Genomic DNA, 9,183 nt, shown 5'->3' with positions numbered 1-9,183 from the left:
GGTGAGATGGGGTGGTAGAAACATAGAGAAAGGCCAGAACCATCAGACCTACATTTGAGAAGTGACTTTGCCTTAGGTCCAGTGAATTAATTTCAGGTCCAAATCTAGAACTCATGTTTTTCTTATCCTTGTTTAAAGAAATCCAAAGTTTCTCATTATCCCTCTTTTTATACTCGAGTGAAGAGGAATACTGCTTCAATGTATGATCACTGTGGGCACTCAAAGAATCAATATTCATTCAGAAAAAATATTATATAAATTTCTGGTGAGAAAGCAAATAGGATATTTAATGAAGGCAAAGACTAATTTAAGGCATTTGAAAGCACCCCACATCATCATATTCTCTCCTTAGACCCATACGACAATCATCGATCCCAACCTGTAATGGAATTCCACACAAGCCGGTCAAACTTAATATCTTTTTATGTTGTCATCTGTAATTAGAAATGTTAAATGGGTCCTGTGTACATTCAGAACTTTCTAGCACTTCAGAGCAGTAATTGTGATGCAGCTGCCATCTATTTTATATGCTTTAGGTCCTTCTTTTTGTTTTTCTTACCTTCCTTAAATCATACACAATCCTGAATTGGTAGATGTTACTTCCCCATTTTAAAGATGATAAAACTAATGGTTGTAATAAACATTATCACAAGTTTACACATGTAGTGTAAAATCACACTTTTTTTTCTGACTTTAAATTTACGTTTCTTTCAGGATCTCAGAAGTTCTGTATTAAAAATATGTAAATTTGCAGGAAAAAAATCGTAATGATGTCATAGATTCTGTTGTGCAACAAGCCACATTTGAGAATATATAATATGATCCAACTGCAAATGGGGAATGTATTCTTACAAAATACTTTGAGGGAAGAGGAAAGATGACACTTCTCCACAAAGGCAATTCCAGCCTGAAAAGATTGTCTACATGACATACTGTTCCATTTTTATTAAAGACTTTCTGAGTTATTATTTGATAACCAATTTCTGTAGACTGTTACTTTTTTCAATGTGTGTTTCCAGCAATGTATGCTTGTTTATTCAACAACTACACAACAAGTATAGGATAGCATATTGCCTACAAAATGGATTTTAAATCTTGAAACATTATGTTCCTGTATTTTTTAATTTTTCTGTTAGGAAACTCACTAATAATCCATCTTTACATTCTCTGCCTTAATAAGCCAAGCCATAGTCTTATTTTCTTAAGTCAATGACTAACAGCAAATGAAGAAATAGTGTATAATAAAACACAAAAAGTTCTGGAAAAGAAATTTCCAGTCAGTGTTATCTTTTCTTGCCACCAATCAGCTGAAAATTGTGACATTATCACGGGGTCTTTTGACCTCCTTTTCTCACCTGATAGATATTTATAAGTTGCTAGAAGACTAATAAAACTCATTGAAAGCTGGTGTACTCATGATCACAGATTAATACAATTAAAGGATATAGATTGAAATCAGCCAAGGGAAGAGAAGCTTGGGGAAGACTCCAGCAAAGTTATAAATGCAGAGCTTCCAGTTGTTCTCTCTCAGCACAGCTGTGGAAAATATAACTTTCCAACAAGAATGTGTGACAATATGCATGGTGTATTGCCAGCCATGGAAGTTCATTTGAGTGTTAGTGTCCAGAGTTTTTAATAGGCTTGATCACATAGATCTGTGTGTCTACACACATGGCTAAACCCGGCCTCCAACCCTTGTGTAAGTCGAGTTGAAATCACATTACTCCCAAGCACTCATGTTAGATCACGCTGTCGTAGCCCAAACTCCCTGATCTAAATAACAGTTTTAGACAATGTAGAGTGGCCCAAGGGCCCCAAGAATATAAAGACAATTTTATTAGACAGGACATCCTAAAGTTTTAGACCTTACTTCCCAGGAGCCAAGGGCAGAGGTCAGGCCACTAATGTGGAAAAAAAAATTTAACAAACTTGTGCATTTACTGGCTGGATTAATTATGTGACAACCACTTCTGACTAATTCTTGGAGAAACCCATATAGGTACTGAGTTCACAACTATACAGGCAATTCAGAAATTTGGTAATGTATGTTCACTCAACAAATACTAATTGACTGTATCCTGTAGGCCAGACATTACTAGGTAATAAATTAGTCAGTAGAGAGAAATTGTCATGTCTCTTCAGGCTCATGTGATAGTTTCTGAATCTTTTCCTGTTTTCGACAATTTTGGCCATCTTAAAGAGTGGCCAGGTATCCTCCAATCTGCTTTTGTCATGGATGATGATGATGATGATGATGATGATGATGATGATGATGATGATTATATTGGAGTTATAGGGGTTTTTTAAATAATACCACAAGGATGAAGTATGATTCTCACTCAAAATTTCAGAGGGTACCTGACATCCACATAGCATTACTGATGTTAACCCTCATCACGTGCTTAAGGTTGTGTTCGCCAGGGTTTTCCACTGGAAAATTGCTACTTTTACTTTACCATACCCTAGTCTTTAAAAGCAAGTCACTAAGCCAGTTCATGCTCAGCTGGGTGCCTGGTGATTAAGCGCCACCTCTTGCAAAGAATCCATTTAAATATATTATTGGAAATTCTTTTCAAGGGAAGATTTTTTCCCTTATTCCTCATTTATTTCTCTACTTAACCATTTATTATATTAGTACTGTGAAATATTTATTTTATATTTTGTGTTGTAGTCCAGTTTTACATTATTTATTTTGTTGCTCGGTTTGTTCCAGCTTTGGCCATTGGTAGCTCTTTCTGTTTGGCTCCTGTGTCCCTTTATCATGTCCCCATCCTTTGGTGTTTTAAACACCTTGTTACATTCTGGTTCTATAAGATGCCTCAGGCTCATATTGAATTTCACTTTCATTAAGCTAAAAAATCCAAATAGTTGAAGTTTATGGAAGTCCAAGTACTGGCTTTGTTGGGTACTACTTTAATTGGGTGGTCACTTTCTTTATTTCATAGAGAAAACAGCAATAGTGAATATTATCCTGTAGAAGGATAAAACAAAGATCCCTAGCTTTGCATGGAGAACACATACCAGGGCAAAGTCAAACTCTTCTGCCTGAAAATTAGATTTGGTGAACAGACTGATTAAAGCCTTCCCCACAGGGTGTTACTCTCTACCCTTCCAGGATTCTGGCCAATTGGATATATGCACAAAGTACTGAGCCAAATGAAAAAAGGTATTGTTTGTTTACCCTAGAAAATGTGTAGGGATTTTGTACCTCCATCCCCAAACAATACTTTCGTATTTGTGAATCTCTGCCTTATCTAGCAATTGGTAGCACAGAAGCTAGAGCCTACACATGCAAGGCCTAGCAGAAAGACCTTAGTGTGCTTGCTGCATAAAGATTAGAGGCACGAAGCTAACCCACTGTGCCCAGACCCAAAATGTCCCAGAGAGGAAAAGAGAGTAAGACAAAGTCTTAGACACCCACTGATAACAAAGGCCAATTCAATTGGTTCCTTCAAAGAGAGATCATTAAGGGTGAGGAATGGAAAGCGAACCTGAAATGTTTATTCCAATGTTTTCCCCTTCTGAGGAATGGGCAGAAATCTCCTATTCTACCAAAAGCTTGAGAATGGAAGAAATGAGTATTCTTGAACAGACTGGATTTGGTGATTATTGGGTTATGGATGCCATAGCAAGGATAAAAGAAATATCTTCCCTGTATCTGGTTTAGGAAATTGGGTGGATTGTGTTACTTAAGTCAAAAATTGCTACAGACCCTGAAATACGTGAGACTCTTAGGAAGGGCTAGAAGAGAAATACAAACTTTCATTTATAGTTACCTTTATTCTATTGCCAAAAAATATGCAAATTTGTTTACATTAATCTGGGAAAGTTTCAGACTCTTAGGTCATCCTTCAAGAATGTCACGAGTTGGGCCGGCCTGGTGGCGCACTGCGATAGTGCACCACTTGGGAAGCGCGGCGGCACTCCCGCCGAGGGTTTGGATCCCACATACAGACCGGTTCCCGCTCACTGGCTGAGCGAGGCGCGGGAGCAACACCGAGGGTTGCGATCCCGTTGCCGGTCCTGGTCCGGTACGGGGGCGACACTGAGGGTTGCGATCCGTTGCCGGACACGGAAAAAGACAAAAAGGTTAAAAAAAAAAAAGAATGTCACGAGTCTATTTCTCTCCTTTCAATGGGGGTGATTGAAAGAATCTCTCATCCGTAGAATTTTTTCTAAATGAGATGAGATTTAAATGCCATACATTTGTAACCTGGAAAAAGCAGGGACTCAGGAAAAGTTAGGCAGGGAACCCCAAAAAAGACAGATTCCAAAGAAAAACTACAGGTGCCTGTTGTTCTGGTGAAAAATATTATCCATACTAGGTCAGGATTTTGTCAATGTCAAATCAATCTAGTCTAGAGGAGCGTAAAGCTCAGTGTGGTTACCAAAGCTCCGTAAAATCCTAGAATCAAAACTTTCTCTCTCAAGTTCCAGTCCCAGTATGGCAGCGTAAACCCCTTTGAGGCCATCTCTCAAACATCTGTAACTCTGAACAAAAGTCACAACTAGCCGGAGATACTGAAAAGTAAAACAAAGGCAGGCATATCATGGAGGGAAGACAAAGTGGCCAGGGTGGGGGATAAATTTTCCCTTTTTGCTTGTTTTTGATTTTTGTCCTTTGCCACTTGAAGCCAGGCACAGTTGCATAAGAACACTGGTGTCTAGGACACAATAAATACTTTAATCTCTAGGTGACACTTGTGCTCACAGCATTTTCAAGACAAATTTACTTAATTTGGTTGACAGATGGCGATAGTGTCCTTTGCATGAAAGAAGAGATATTTAAAGTTAATATTATTTACATATGCACAGTACAATTGTTATAAAGAATATACCCTATGCTTAGCAAAAGAAATTGTTACAACTGTAAAAGTTTTTATTTAAGGTAATAATGTACTTGTATTTGTATTACATAGTAATTCAGAATGAAATTCACATTAATCTCATCTCTCCCATTTACAACTGTGTCAGAAAAACTTAGGCATGTGCTTACTTTTGCTATTTTTATCATAAAAAATATGGAACAATAAAAAGAAAAGAAACTCGTACTTGCTCCAACACAGGCACTGCTGTCTTTGATATATAGATTTATAGATATATAGTCACAACATTCTTGAAGTATAACTGCAGGACCTGCATGATTTCCATATTCACAGGAATCTTTAACAGGACTGTCCGCTATGCTTATTCATATATTAGCTAAGTGATTTTCTCCCTAGAAGCTGCCTCCTAGCACTCATTCAAATTCCAGTCTAGGGTTTTAATTATTTTATCACATTTAATTCTCCTACAACCTGATATAGGAGTTATGCTCTATGCTTCAGCAGTCTGTTGGGAGTGTGGGGGGAAACAAGGTAATTTTCTATACCCAATCTTATCTTATTCTCAAATCCTCATTACCACAACTAAAAAAAAAAAAAAAAGTTAAGCCTATCGATTAAAGGTCACATATTTCTCCAGTACTTTAAATAAATACCAAGACAATCTAAACTCCCTGTCAGGGCTGTTTCTCCCTCTCAATGTACCTTCCTTCCTATCCCTACCTTCCAAAATGGCATGCTACACAAAAGGAAGCTTAGTGTCCATATGTCAGTGGAGGGAGGCTCTTCAAGTCTGCTCTGTGTTCTGTCTTCTTGATCTTTGCTGGCCTTACAATGTGTCTCATTCCACCTGTGCATTCCACACAGGTGTTTGTTACATGAACTGGCAACTACTGCTGGTGATCATGGACCTTCCCTTGTCTAAAGTTTCAAGTTCCTTACACTAAGTAGCCTCCTTGTCCCTATGCCAGGTCCCTTGTAGTCAGCAGACTTTCTTAGTCCTTCTTAATCCTTTACAGGAACTTGGTGGAACTTTATATCCTAGAAAAACAGTTCTCAACCCCATCATATTCCTACCTCTTTCATTTTTACTTTTTCCCCACCATACTTTTTTGTTTTAATTGAGGTATAATTTACATACTACAAAACTCATGAATGTTAAGCATACAGTTGATGGATTTTGTAAAATATGTACCTTCCCGTCAACCAAGAAAGTTCCCTTCTTCAGTCAATCTCCCATTCCTCAGACGCAACCATTGTTCTGATTTTCCTAATCAACATAGGTTGGTTTTTTCTGTTCTAAAACTTCATATAAATGGCATCGATTATCTTCTGCTAGACACAATATTGTTTAGATTCATCCGTGTTCTAATGTGTACCAGTAGATCATTCCTTTTTTTTTTTTTTCTGGGTAGTATTCTATTGTACAAAAATAACACAATTAGTTTGCTCATTTACCCATTGACAGACATTTAGGTTGTTTCCAGTTTGGGGCTATTATGAATAAAGCTGCTATGAATAATCTAGAACAAGATTTTTTTTGTATATGCATCTTAATATCTCTTGCATAAATAGTTAGAAATAAAATTACTGAGTTATAGAGATATGGTTTACTTTATAAAAAAACCTCCAGTAGGTGGAACATGTTCTAGATCCATATTTTCAAAACAGTCTTAGTTCTATAAGAATCAATCTATTAATCTTACCACCGTATTTGGAGTATAATTCACTTTAATTCCATGATTTAGATATGTTTGGACTGGGTATGATCAAAGTCAGTAACCTATTTTCTAATATTTTGGGCATATAGCAGTAACCCACATCCCAGTAATTTTCAGATCTTTAATTGCTTTAGCCTAACTGTTTGCCTGGGACTGGAAATTATATGGTTTCATTTTGTTTGTCCATTGAGCGTGTTTGTTTTCAGCAAAGAAGTCCCCTTACTAGAAAGCCCCATGTTGTTCCACAGAGACCACTACCCCTGGCCAGGCCACCTGCACACACCATTCATCTTTCCAGCAGAAGTATAGAAAATAAGGTAGGTTTTTTTCCTTTTTGTACAGGGTTAGCACCCCTAGTCTCATGTCTTGAAAACTTAAGTGTTAAAGGTTTTTTTCTTTTTCTTTTTTCTTTCTACCTTTTTAATATGTCACTGGGAAGCACCTAATCAAAGTAAACCATTTCTAAATCTTTGACCTCATAATTCTATCTTTTAAATCTGGCACGAATCCCAGTAATCAAAGATTGTGACTTTTTATCTTTTGAGTTAAGATCAACTAATATATCTAAAAGCTAACTTGTCTTTGGCAACTTCAATATCCTGTATATAACCCATCCTCAACATCCTAACCTTGTAATTTATTAATTTAACTAGTAATATTATTTTCACCCCATTTCAGCCAACTCCAGCCTCACAGGACCACTCTGGAACTTATCCTTATCTGAAAAGGCTTCTCATAAATCTTAAATTCTCTTATTCTTCTAATCTCACCCCCACCCCTCCCATGCTTCCAATGTTCTCTTTCCCTTATTTTTCATTAGGGATTTTCTTTGATTTTTAAAGAGATTTCTACTCCTCTTTCTCCCCACATAAATGCTTCCTTTGAGTTCTGTTTTTTTCCATCCAGCTTAAATTCCAGGATACATCATTTTAAACATGGTTCCCTGCATTTTAAAGTTGATTTCATTTTTTCATCCAATAAAATTATTTAACATAGATTCTCTACTATACTGTAAATATAAAGCCAAATAAAACATGGCTTGTGCCCTCCAACTGGTCAGCTCAGGCAGTTCCTCATTTCAGGAGATTCCCTGGGCCCTCCCAATCCCAAGTTAATGTAGATGTCCCTCCTTTGTGGCCCCAGAACATCTGCAGTTTTCATCCAGTACTGTATTTATCTTCCCCAGAAACACAAGGATTACTCAAAAAGAAGGACTATGTCTCCTATCTGTTATGATTCCACTGCCTAGCATGTAAGCATAAGGTTTGGTCAAAAACAATTCAACTAAATCTTTTTTTCAGATTCATTTTCAATTATCTCCACCTATATTTCTGATAATTTGTGTATTTTTAAAATTACAGTAGGTTACAAAAGAGTAGTACAAAAGGACTCACTCACTTATTCACTACAACAAGTATTTACAGAATGCCTGTTCTCTGCTAGGCTTTATTCTAGTACTAACAATACAGTTATGGAGCAGACTGACAAGGTCCGTCATCAAGTGTGCATTCATGTGGATCCCAGTTTTGAATTGAAATGACTAGAAAGGGATGTGGGACTTATATCAATGTCTGGCATATTTACATGGATGGGATTATAAATTTTCTAATGTACTTTTGCATTTTTATTTTCCTATATAAATAAGCATTCCTTTTAACTTAAATAGGAAAATAGCCACACTCAAACAATAAAAATGCTATTTTAAAAAATCTGAGATTTAGGATTGTTGGAAGATTTCTCTCTCTTTTAAAGAAATCTCAGATCAATTTTCAGCCCCATTATTTTGCTCAAAGGCATATCTGAGGAACTGGTACATTACCTTATAATTGATGAAAGCAGGAATATCAGTGACCTGGCCATTTTATCGGGTGTTTTTAAGATATAGTTGTAATAGTAAGAAAAACTGTTCATTATTGATAACATAACAAGTGAATAATTTCTCAGTAGTATATGTATTAGGAAGGGATTAGTTTGCACAGAATCCAAGCTTGGTATACCATATAATAGACATGATCTTTGCCCCCATCCTACATCTTTAGCCTTTCATGATATGGCTCCAAGATAATTTTCCTGTCTAATTTTCTGGTAAACACCTACAATCACTGTTCTCCAGGAAATTTGACTGAAAAAATTAGAAATTTGAAACTAACTTATTGAAAGCAATTTGGAAATTCACCTAAAGCTAATTGAGTGAGAGAATAGTGGCAAATATGACTTTGATTGAAACGCCAAGTTCATCAAAACTGTCATTTCCCGATTACTGATTTTGTTGTTGCTGTGAAGTTTCATTTTATTTTTGGTATGTTGGTGCATAATGTAATAGTTTTGCAACCCTATACCTTTGGTAAATATTTTATCTTTACTTTAAAAGATAAAAAGTTTTTTATGTTTTAATTATTTTCAGCTAACTAATCCCACGGTTCGTTGTTCATTATGTAAAATTTGGAAACAACCTAAATGTTTAACAGTAAAATATTCTCAGAACTAAACACCCTTCATCTTTGCACAGGGGGATGAAGAAGTCAAGACAGCCGATAGAGACTATTTTTTCAAGGACAACGGCTGCAAAGTCAGAAATGGGGCAGTAGCTATATGAGGAACGTCTAGGAAGTATTTTTAAGAGGAACAAAGGCCTAGTA

Source organism: Galeopterus variegatus, unplaced genomic scaffold, assembly GCF_000696425.1.
Source record: "Galeopterus variegatus unplaced genomic scaffold, G_variegatus-3.0.2 Scaffold342, whole genome shotgun sequence".
Classification (NCBI taxonomy): domain Eukaryota; kingdom Metazoa; phylum Chordata; class Mammalia; order Dermoptera; family Cynocephalidae; genus Galeopterus; species Galeopterus variegatus.
Note: the sequence above shows the minus strand (reverse complement) of the source record.